This window comes from Coregonus lavaretus (assembly GCF_964263955.1).
Source record: "Coregonus lavaretus genome assembly, chromosome: 24".
In the NCBI taxonomy this organism is placed as follows: Eukaryota; Metazoa; Chordata; class Actinopteri; order Salmoniformes; family Salmonidae; genus Coregonus; species Coregonus lavaretus.
In genome coordinates, this window is record NC_140011.1 from 20,046,690 (window position 1) to 20,059,136 (window position 12,447).

Consider the following 12,447-nt stretch of genomic DNA (forward strand, 5'->3'; position numbering starts at 1 on the left):
GTTAGGAGAAATTGTCCGCATTCCCCTGATCAGACATTGCATGCATCAACCAATAGTTGCTTGAGATGCTTTACTGGGCAGAGGATATGGAAAGCCAAAAGGTTCAAATCGTCGTACCCGGAACACATCTTAACACTTGTAATTATCATTTTTCACTTGCTTTTTTAGAGTGTCAAATGTCATTTGTTTGTACACGTGATTTTTTTCACCTGTCCAGTGTGTATTTACAGTTAATTTGAACACTTTTTATGATCATTTTCCACTTGCTTTTTTAACGTGTCAAAAGTCATTTTTACACCTATCCAGTGTGCATTTACACTGGGTGGGCCAAACCCCAAGGCCACCAGGGGGCGCTGCTACATCCAGCCAGCACCCTTCCTCAGCGATATGAGGGAGAGGGCCAGAGAGGGCTGAGGCTGACCCAGGGAGGGGGGCCCGACCCCCGGAGAGGGGTGCCTACCCCCGCCCATTGCCACCAGGGGGCACAAGTACATCCAGCCAGCTCCCTGCACCAGGGAGATGAGGGGAGAGGGATGAGGTCGACCAAGGGACGGGGGGCCGTCCCCTAGAGAGGGGGGCTGATCCCTGCCCACGGCAACCAGGGGGCGCCAATACATCCACCCAGCTCCCTTCCCCAGCAATATGGGGAGAGGGCCAGAGAGGGCTGAGGATGACCCAGGGAGGGGGCCCGACCCCGGAGAGGTGTGCCTACCCCCGCCCATGGCCACCAGGTGGCACCAGTACATCCAGCCAGCTCCCTGCACCAGGGGGGTTGCCTGACTCCAGGCAGCAGCCACCAGGGGGTGCCACTACATCCAGCCAGCTCCCTGCCCCAGGAATATCGAGGGAGAAGGCCAGAGAGAGCTGAGGCTGACCCAGGGAGGGGGCCCAATCCCCACCCAGGGCCACCAGAGGGCACCACTACATCCACCTAGCTCCCTGCACTAGGGAGATCGGGGGAGAAGGCCAGAAAGGGATGGGGCCGACCCAGGGCGAGGGGGGCCAACACCGGGAGAAGGGGGCCCACCCGCATACGGACACCAGGGGGCACCACTACATCCACCCAGCTCCCTGCACCTTTCCAGGGGGGGGGTGGCTGGGGCCAACTCAGGGGAGTGTGCCCAATCTCCACCCCCTGCGAAGGCTGCAAGGGGGCGCTACTCCATCAAGCCAGTTCTCTGCACTAAGGAGATCAGGGGAAAGGGCCGGAGAGTGCTGGGGCTGACCCAGTAAGGGCGGCTAACTCCCAGAGAGGGGGCCCGACCCCCGCCTACAGCCACCAAGGGGCGCCACTAGATCCACCCTGCTCCCTGCACCAGGGAAAGGGGGGTAAAGGGTGGGGACAACTCAGGGAAGGGGGGCCGAAGACATCAAAACTATGAAATAACACATATGGAATCATGTAGTAACCAAAAAAGTGTTAAACAAATCAAGATTCTTCAAATAGCCACCCTTTGCCTTGATGACAGCTTTGCACACTCTTGGCATTCTCTCAACCAGCTTCATGAGGTAGTCACCTGGAATGCATTTCAATTAACAGGTGTGCCTTCTTAAAAGGTTAATTTGTGGAATTTATTTCCTTCTTAATGCATTTAAGCCAATCAGTTGTGTTGTGACAAGGTGGGGGGGGGGGGGGGGGGGTATACAGAAGATAGCCCTATTTGGTAAAAGACCAAGTCCATATTATGGCAAGAACAGCTCAAATAAGCAAAGAGAAATGACAGTCCATTATTACTTTAAGATATGAAGGTCAGTCAATACGGAACATTTCAAGAACTTTGAACGTTTCTTCAAGTGCAGTCGCAAAAACCATCAAGCACTATGATGAAACTGGCTCTCATGAGGACCGCCACAGGAATGGAAGACCCAGAGTTACCTCTGCTGCAGAGGATAAGTTAATTAGTTACCAGCCTCAGAAATTGCAGCCCAAATAAATGCTTCACAGAGTTCAAGTCACATCTCAACATTAACTGTTCAGAGGGGACTGTGTGAATCAGGCCTTCATGGTCGAATTGCTGCAAAGAAACCACTACTAAAAGACACCAATAATAAGAAGAGACCTGCTTGGGCCAAGAAACACGAGCAATGAACATTAGACCAGTGGAAATTTGTCCTTTGGTCTCTAGTCCAAATTGGAGATTTTTGGTTCAAACCGCCGTGTCTTTGTGAGACGCGGTGTGGGTGAACGGATGATCTCTGCATGTGTATTTCCCACTGTAAAGCATGGAGGAGGTGGTGTTATGGTGTAGGGGTGCTTTGCTGGTGACACTGTCTGTGATTTATTTAGAATTTAAGACACACTCAACCAGCATGGCTACCACAGCATTCTGCAGCGATACGCCATCCCATCTGGTTTGTGCTTAGTGGGACTATCATTTGTTTTTCAACAGGACAATGACCGAATACACCTCCAGCCTGTGTAAGGGCTATTTTACCAAGAAGGAGAGTGTTGGAGTGCTGCATCAGATGACCTGGCCTCCACAATCCCCTGACCTCAACCCAATTGAGATGGTTTGGGATGAGTCGGACGTCAGAGTGGAGGAAAAGCAGCCAACAAGTGTTCAGCATATGTGGGAACTTCTTCAAGACTGTTGGAAAAGCACTGCAGGTGAAGCTGGTTGAGAGAATGCCAAGAGTGTGCATAGCTGTTATCAAGGCAAAGGGTGGCTGTTTGAAGAATCTCAAATATATTTGTTTAACACTTTTTTGGTTACTACATGATTCCATATGTGTTATTTCATAGTTTTGATGTCATCACTATTATTCTACAATGTAAAAAATAGTAAAAATTAAGAAAAACCCTTGAATGAGTAGGTGTGACCAAACTTTTGACTGGTACTGTATGTTATACAATATTTTAAAAGTATATATCAACAAAAAAATTCACTACATTTGTCACGACTTCCGCCAAGGCTGCATCCCCTCCTTGTTCGGGCAGGCTTCGGCATTTGTCGTCACCGGAGTACTAACCACTGCCGCCCCAATCATCATCACAATTGTCTTGTCAATCACACACACCTGGTTCTATTCCCCTAATTAGTCTGTGTATAAGTGTTCCCTCTGCCCCCTTGTCCTTGTGGGTAATTGTTTATTTGTGGAGGTTAGTGAAGCTCGGTGGAGCTCGTGTATTGTGTATCGACGGGATTATTTTTCCCCTATGCCTTGTATTTTCCAGTGCGCCTGTTTTGTGCCCTGGAGTGTGTTTGATGCATTTCTGCGTAAACCTGTATTTTGCGGATTAAAGCCTGTTATTCTGTGATTTACCTTCCTGCGCCTGACTCCTTCATCACCACCTCATCACAACATTGGAGAAAATAATGTCTCTACACTTTGTCACCAGTGTAAAATTCCAAATGCAATTTGATGTGCTAAACTGTGTACGCGACCAATACACTTTCATTTGATTTGATCACTATTTGAAGCCCCCATTGCCACAACAATTGAAGTGTAATTTCATTTAGAACAACTGACATAAAATTGCTTTTTTTATATGGAGTCAGCCACCTTGCATACATAATTCAAAAATGTAAAAACAAATCATAGCAATTAATATTATCCCAATCCAAATAGTTGAACATATCAATACCCTAGATATTAATATTAAGAACACTAATGGCTAAGCAAAGGGAGCTAGGAAAGGTATAGGAGCTAGAATAGAAAAGGAGGAAAGAAAAGGTAGAGGAGCTAGAATAGAAAAGGAGGAAAGGAAAGGTAGAGAAGATGGCAAGGAAAAGAAAGAAAGGGAGCTAAGATATGAGGAAAGGAAGATGAAAGGGAACCGGGAAAGGAGAAATGGAAAGGAAACGAGGAAAGGAAGCTAGGAAAAGGAGTAGTAGAGGAAAGGGAGTTAATAACAAAACGGAACTGAACAGCATTTGCAGTAAACGGTTTCTGTGACAGACTAACGTTTTGCAATAGAATTTGTGTAATGAATACACCCCTGATTGGACCCCTCTATTTCCTGGGGCACTTTCAGTAGGCAAAAGTTGTGGAACGTTGCAGATAGAAATGTCATGAATAGAGCTGACATGATTTGTTATTCTATAGTCAGCGAGGCATGTTTGTTCCACACTATACATTTCTATCTAAAGGTTCGACAAAAAGTATCAGGATAAGGTAAGGAAAATGCAATTCATAATGACAGACTATTGCTGATTCTGATACAGAACATGGTTGTGACTGGATACCACAGTATCACTCTAAAAGTGGTGAGGCTGCTTCCCAACTTCAGACAAACCCCAGGTCAGGACATACTGCATGGTGACTATTTGTGCATTTCCCTGTGAAAAAAGCTACACAGAAAACACTGGAAAGTTTAGAATAATTCCTGTTTTCAGTAGTAGTTGATGTTTATTATGGAATGTAAAATAGTAAGAGAAATCATTCTTCATACTCTACATTCATACTTGAATGTCCCTGCAGATTCTTCTAAACAGTGGACCCTGGCGAGTATTTCTCTTCATCTTATATTACTGAATGGCATGTTAGTGGGAAGACAAATAAGCCATATTGAACAACTGTGTCTGTGGCAGCACTGTACGAGCCTGAGGCTGCAGGCAAAACTCACTGCTGGACTATGCGGACCACTGTCTCCCATCCCATTTACCAGAATTGTGCTATTGTCAAGGACATTCTCAACTTTTCTGGTAATGTGAGACCTCAAGTTAAAAAAAAAGTTTTAAAAAACAATTTAGCACTCTGGTGCACTGCAAACCATGACCAATTATGTATCTTACACACTGTCAAATGCAATGGAGTGTGTTGAATGGTTGTTGTTCATACAAGGACATGTATACAGATAGACATGACCGCCTCAATGACCAGATAGCCATTGAGGTGAGAAATGTAGCCTCACCAACAGCAAACACACCTCCATAAACATTATTGTGTAAGCGGAAGCTGGTTTGATGATGATGATATGGTTTCCTCTGTACCAAATATTGTTATTGGGGAGAGTGTGCTGCTCATTACACTGTTAAATGGATCAGGCCTTTGCTGACAAGCATCTGAAATACCATAACCTTGTATCACGCTTGGACAGCCTTGGATATAAGTGCAAGTTGATTGCACTGATATTTTGCCGTCTCGGCCACGTACATAGGCTTACGGTATGTGGCCTTCAGATTGCAGGCCTGTCTAAGAGTAGAGCAAAGCAACTGGTGAACTATTGCTCTGTTTCAGCTGTTATGGGCAGCATAGCTGTGTGGAGAAAGGGGATTTACTGCTCTGTTTCAGCTGTTATGGGCAGCCTAGCTGTGTGGAGAAAGGTGATTTACTGCTCTGTTTCAGCTGTTATGGGCAGCCTAGCTGTGTGGAGAAATGGGATTTGCTGTTATGGTCAGCCTAGCTGTGTGGAGGAGAAGGTACTGCTCTGTTTCAGCTGTTTCGGGCAGCCTAGCTGTGTGGAGAAATGGGATTTACTGCTCTGTTTCAGCTATTATGGGCAGCCTGGCTGTGTGAAGAAAGGGGATTTACTGCTCTGTTTCAGCTGTTATGAGCAGCCTAGCTGTGTGGAGAAAGGGGATTTACTGCTCTGTTTCAGCTGTTATGGGCAGCCTAGCTGTGTGGAGAAAGGTGATTTACTGCTCTGTTTCAGCTGTTATGGGCAGCCTAGCTGTGTGGAGAAAGGGGATTTGCTGTCTTTTTTCTTTTTATCTAAGACCTTTGAATTTTTTAAATAATTGTTAATGTAATGTAATTTGTGGATTCAAATAAAGTACCGGTATGTAATGTAATCTCAAATGAAATGTTTGCATGCATGTGTGGTTTAAGTGAGGGATCAACAGCGTGGACACTTTTGTTGGGTTGTATCGCAGGAATCTCACAATGAAAGCAGTGTGTGTGTGTGTATGTGTGTGTGTGTGTGTGTGTATGTGTGTGTGTGTGTGTATGTGTGTGTGTTTGTGTCTTCCCTCTGATACAGTATGTCAGAGGTTGGCAACCCTGGTCCTGAAAGAGAAACAAGGGTTAGGGGAAAGAATGGCGAGCAGAGGCAAGTAGGCCAAACCCTTTATACAAAGAGACGTGGCAAAATAATGTATGGCAAGTTGTGATGCCTTGAGGAAGCTTCTGTCTTCCTTTTACACTCAACAATGTTTATGTGTTTATTTTATTTTTTATTTAACCTTTATTTAACCAGGTAAGCCAGTTGAGAACAAGTTCTCATTTACAACTGCGACCTGGCCAAGATAAAGCAAAGCAGTGTGATTAAAAACAACAACACAGAGTTACATATGGGGTAAAACAAAACATAAAGTCAAAAATACAACAGAAAATATGCATATACATGAAAAGCTTGTTGTGGTATTCATATAATTACGTGATACTTGTCTTTCCACCAAGATCGCACACCTGGAACTTCAGGTTCTTGTAAGTCACAGACTCTACGTTGAAGCCGATTGCTGTACAACACAATGACAGAGATTAAACACCTTGAGCTATGAGCACACGTCAAAGAAAGGAATGCCCTTTAACTATCCACTGTATTTATGATGTGGAAAGACCATTTATTTTTGTGGAGCACACAACAATCAATTCTTCCTGTATGCACCTGGAACTAGGCAACATAACGTGCATGAACTACCTCTCAAAGTAGAAAGAAATGAAAAATAAAAGAGTTGTGGTGGCCACCTCTCCAACCTGCAGGTGGTACAGGAGGATGGTTGTTATACCAGCTCCAGTATGCAGCGGTAGAAGTTCAAGTAATGCTACTGTAGTGTAATTCTACTGTAGTGATTGAGGGAGAGAAGTTGGACCAGGGCTGCTTACCCTGGACCAGTGTAGGGTAAGCACACTTGCCAATAGCTATATCACCAGTATATTTGTGTAGACCTATCCTGTTCTTTCTGTGCGGTAAAGGTCCAGACCTCTTGGTAGATGTCAAGCAAGCATACAGGGATGCTACACAGGGTTACTACTGTATGTGTCTCTGACATACATCCAGTGTCTCATTCCTGCCTTTGAACAATAAATAGCTAGCTGGGTTAGCACACAAATTAGCTAACATTGTAGCTGGCATTAAAAACATAGCAAAGTCAGTTTCAGTAACATAATGATGATGCCATGCATTTATATCACAAGTTGCTGGGCTCAGTTGGCATGAAATGGCAAATGACTTGTCAGAAAGGGGTGACATCTTTACTATGAAATGTGTAAACAAACTAGGTACAACACCCTCTTGGCTAGTCAGTATAAAATAAAGTTAAGCAGCTAACGTTAGCTAGCTAACATACAATGGAAAGGTATGGGAAGCTTGTTAGCACAACATGCTAGTGGACTTTCAGAAGAGAATTGCACATTCATAAACGCTTTACAGTACTATTTGTAAACCGTGATGGAATGTATAAAATCATATCTAAAATCTGGAAATAAAATAGCACACTTACAGATAGGTAACGTTAGTGAAGGAGCTCCTCCATCGATGTTTTTCTATCTTAAGCTTGCTTGAAGGAATCAATCAGTGAGCTTCTATATTTATATATACTATATATATTTAACAAAAAAAAAACATTTGTTTTTCTAAATATAAAGGCTTTACGAAAAGCTTTATGGTTTTTGGGAAAGAGAAAATCAACCATATAATTGTCCATTAACATTTCAACAGGGAAATTCCTACTTTGAAAAGGAACTTCACAGAAGATGCGTTTTCAACACTTGTAAATGCAAACACAAAAGGTGAAAAAATCTAGCATAAAAATGCTTAACATGTGCTCACAACATGTGAAAATAAGAAGACAGGCACTTTATTCACCTGTTCATGCAAAAGGACATGCGGAAGAATCATGTGTAAAAATGTACACCAAGCGATTAGAACGCTTGACTATTGTCCTTTCAGACGCATGGCATTGTACCACCACCGCACACGTTTTGAACGCCTGTGTAGTAACTTGCACAATTTCATGCGTCTGAAAGTAGCCCCTCCCATATGAATTTCCGGGAGTTTGACTTTGTTTGACTTCCGGCCTGTCGCGATGGATTGCTTACTCAGGGAGGGAGGAGATGTTGCTAAATATGGATCAAATTGTTTAAATTAGTAATTTACATTTACAGAATGTAAACGCTACAGCAAGGCGAAATTAAAACGAGTGTTTCCATATAGCATTACAACTACAAAGCTGACGCTGGCTAGCTAGCTTCTTTTCATTGAAATAGCATGGCTGGTTAGCTAGCTAGCAATAGAGTCTTCTGTCTAGCCTGTAACTAATGGTTGTTACGTTGTGGAAAAGAGCAATCGGTATTTTTACTTGTCATTTGGTTGAGACTAACATTAGTTTAGAAAGTAATTGTTTACTTTGTGTACATATGTTGTGTTATTGGTTTGCTTTGCTAGTTAGCAAGCTGAGATTGATTTGCTCAAGTTGGCTAGCTAGTAGCTAATGTTTTAGGAGAACAGGCTAGTTCCCTGTAGAATCTAGACATAGACAATGGGGAATAAGATCTGATGTGCAGCTGCTTCTATCTGGCTGTAGCAGTGCCCAGACAAGGTGAGAGCAAAGATCTCTATCTTGAGTAGCTAGATTTCTATGTTGAACCAATGCAATAGATATTTTATTGGCTTGCTAAATTAGCTGCTTTTCCTGAAAATGTATATATGATCAAGTTGTTAGTTCTAGCTGTTGTTCTTATGCAATGTCCAGGAAATGTTACAGCCACATCATCATAATCAAGTACTCAAGCACCTGTAGACCAGCGAGGAGGAGCAGGAAAGCCTATAGAACAATAACTACTAGCTCGATATATCAGATATACATTTTATTGGCTTGCTAAATGAGCTGCTTTTCCTGAAAATGTCTATATGATAAAAGTTCCAAGTAGAACCATTTTGGATATGTTAAATATCTCCCGAGTAGCGCAGTGGTCTAAGGCACTGCATCGCAGTGCTAGCTGTGCCACTAGAGATCCTGGTTCGAATCCAGGCTCTGCTGTAGCTGGCCGCAACCGGGAGACAATGGGGCGGCGCACAATTGGCCCAGCGTCATCCAGGGTAGGGGAGGGAATGGCCGGCAGGGAGGTAGCTCAGTTGGTAGAGCATGGCGTTTGCAACGCCAGGGTTGTGGGTTCGATTCCCACGGGGGGCCAGTATGAAAAAAATGCCATGCACTAACTGTAAGTCGCTCTGGATAAGAGCGTCTGTTAAATGACGTAAATGTTAAATAATAATAATATGCCATTTAGCAGACGCTTTTATCCAAAGCGACTTACAGTCATGCGTGCATACATTTTTTGTGTATGGGTGGTCCCGGGGATCGAACCCACTACCTTGGCGTTACAAGCGCCGTGCTCTACCAGCTGAGCTACAGAGGACCACCATGTTCAGGGAAAGCAGGGAGAGAGCAAGCGAATAGCAGTAACATTATTATTTGAAACCACCACATGCCCATAATCTGTATCTGTGTTATATTTAAGCAATAAGGCACCTCAGTGGTTTGTGGTATATGGCCAATATACCACGGCTAAGGGCTGTTCTTATGCACGACGCAACGCAGATTGCCTGGATACAGCCCTTAGCCGTGGTATATTTGCCATATACCACAAACCACCAAGGGGCCTTATTGCTATTAAAAACTGGTTACCAACGTAATTACAACAGTAAACAAGTAATATTGACTCATACCCGTGGTATGCAGTCTGATATACCACCGGCTTGTACCGATCATCAACATGAACAAGACTAAATTCTGTTGAATTGTCAACTGGACTAAATTCTTATTAGGAAGATGTTGCTGTTCAGAATGCCATGTTTATGACTGTTGATGTTCACAGGAATCTCCAAATGCTATGTTGAACGAGCACCACGGATGAAGGAGGGGGAGGAAAACTGACAGCTTCTTTCTCCAACACCTTCACCAAGTCATACAATGTTTGCTTCATGAACAATTGGTACATCTTCTGAAATAAATACAGAAGTTTAACGTTTTTTATGCTGGATGTGAGTAATTTGGCAAGTCTATAGTATAATGTATTGTTTTGGAATGTTTATTAAATATCTATTCAGTCACAACTCACTTTTATTATTTTATGTTGCCTTTTTTAATGTTTGCTAAAGTTATGTATGTTTGTAATGTTATTTGTTACATGATGAAACAGTCTCATTAGGTTTGGGCTAGACTATGATCTGTAAATGTCTACTACCCTTTTTAAAAAGTTGTTGATGAATGAAAATTGCACCGTTTCAGAACTTGGACAATGTCAGGAAATAAGCAGGTAAATGTACAGCCTATCAATGACAAAATAAACGGTGCAGAGGTAGCCTTAAGATAACATTGGATATTTGCATTTTATGTACTGGACAGAGGGCTAATCAGCTATTCTCAAAACATTGGATTACCAACTTGAGCGACGACGTCTCAGTTTGCAGCACATTTTAACATGGACATATATACCCTGAACAAAAATATAAATGGAACATGTAAAGTATGAAAATGTATGCACTCACTATTGTTAAGTCACTGGATAAGAGCGTCTGCTAAATTACTAAAATGTAAAGTGTTGGTCTCATATTTCATGAGCTGGTCATACCTGTATGCATTTTGGGGTATATTGAGACAGAATGGGCAGTATTGAGATGTACTTTATTGATAACTACACCTAATTTCCCACAGAACAAGGAGACCCATTGGACAAGTTTAATAAGAGTAATCATAGATTTAGTGTAAAATATGTCACAGCAGCCTATTTTCAAGTTGGCCACCATTCATTTCAATGTGGAGGAACTGAATAGATTTTTCAATGCCATAAAGGAATAGATATTGGTGTAATAAGACCATCAACGGCTGAAAATGTCTGTTGCTGTGAGGAAAATGCTAAAAGATAGCCCAGAGATGTGAGGTACAGTATCTGTATTTAGCAAAATATTACCAGAGCGTCTGCTAAATTACTCAAATGTAAATGTACAGTAAAAATGGTAGAACAATAACATGAAAAAACGCAGAAAATAAGGTCTGAGGTTTAAAAAATCACAAAATATGATGTTAGTTGATGAAGATTCTCTCATAGAGGAAAACGTATAACATTTTCTAAGCCTGTATTTACCAAATAAATTGTTTTCGTCAATTATCAAAAAACGCAGCTCATTACCCCATAGGCCAGGGGTGGGAAAACCTTTTGGCTGAAGGGTCACATTGAGTTTTTGAAACCAAGTGAAGGGTCACATACTATATACACTGCTCAAAGAAATAAAGGGAACACTTAAACAACACAATGTAACTCCAAGTCAATCACACTTCTGTGAAATCAAACTGTCCACTTAGGAAGCAACACTGATTGACAATACATGTCACATGCTGTTGTGCAAATGGAATAGACAACAGGTGGAAATTATAGGCAATTTGCAAGACACCCCCCAATAAAGGACTGGTTTTGCAGGTGGTGACCACAGACCACTTCTCAGTTCCTATGCTTCCTGGCTGATGTTTTGGTCACTTTTGAATGCTGGCGGTGCTTTCACTCTAGTGGTAGCATGAGACGGAGTCTACAACCCACACAAGTGGCTCAGGTAGTGCAGCTCATCCAGGATGGCACATCAATGCGAGCTGTGGCAAGAAGGTTTGCTGTGTCTGTCAGCGTAGTGTCCAGAGCATGGAGGCGCTACCAGGAGACAGGCCAGTACATCAGGAGACGTGGAGGAGGCCGTAGAAGGGCAACAACCCAGCAGCAGGACTGCTACCTCTGCCTTTGTGCAAGGAGGAGCAGGAGGAGCACTGCCAGAGCCCTGCAAAATGACCTCCAGCAGGCCACAAATGTGCATGTGTCTGCTCAAACGGTCAGAAACAGACTCCATGAGGGTGGTATGAGGGCCCGACGTCCACAGGTAGGGGTTGTGCTTACAGCCCAACACCGTGCAGGACGTTTGGCATTTGCCAGAGAACACCAAGATTGGCAAATTCGCCACTGGCGCCCTGTGCTCTTCACAGATGAAATCAGGTTCACACTGAGCACGTGACAGACGTGACAGAGTCTGGAGACGCCGTGGAGAACGTTCTGCTACCTGCAACATCCTCCAGCATGACCGGTTTGGCGGTGGGTCAGTCATGGTGTGGGGTGGCATTTCTTTGGGGGGGCCGCACAGCCCTCCATGTGCTCGCCAGAGGTAGCCTGACTGCCATTAGGTACCGAGATGAGATCCTCAGACCCCTTGTGAGACCATATGCTGGTGTGGTTGGCCCTGGGTTCCTAATGCAAGACAATGCTAGACCTCATGTGGCTGGAGTGTGTCAGCAGTTCCTGCAAGAGGAAGGCATTGATGCTATGGACTGGCCCGCCCGTTCCCCAGACCTGAATCCAATTGAGCACATCTGGGACATCATGTCTCGCTCCATCCACCAACGCCACGTTGCACCACAGACTGTCCAGGAGTTGGCAGATGCTTTAGTCCAGGTCTGGGAGGAGATCCCTCAGGAGACCATCCGCCACCTCATCAGGAGCATGCCCAGGCGTTGTAGGGAGGTC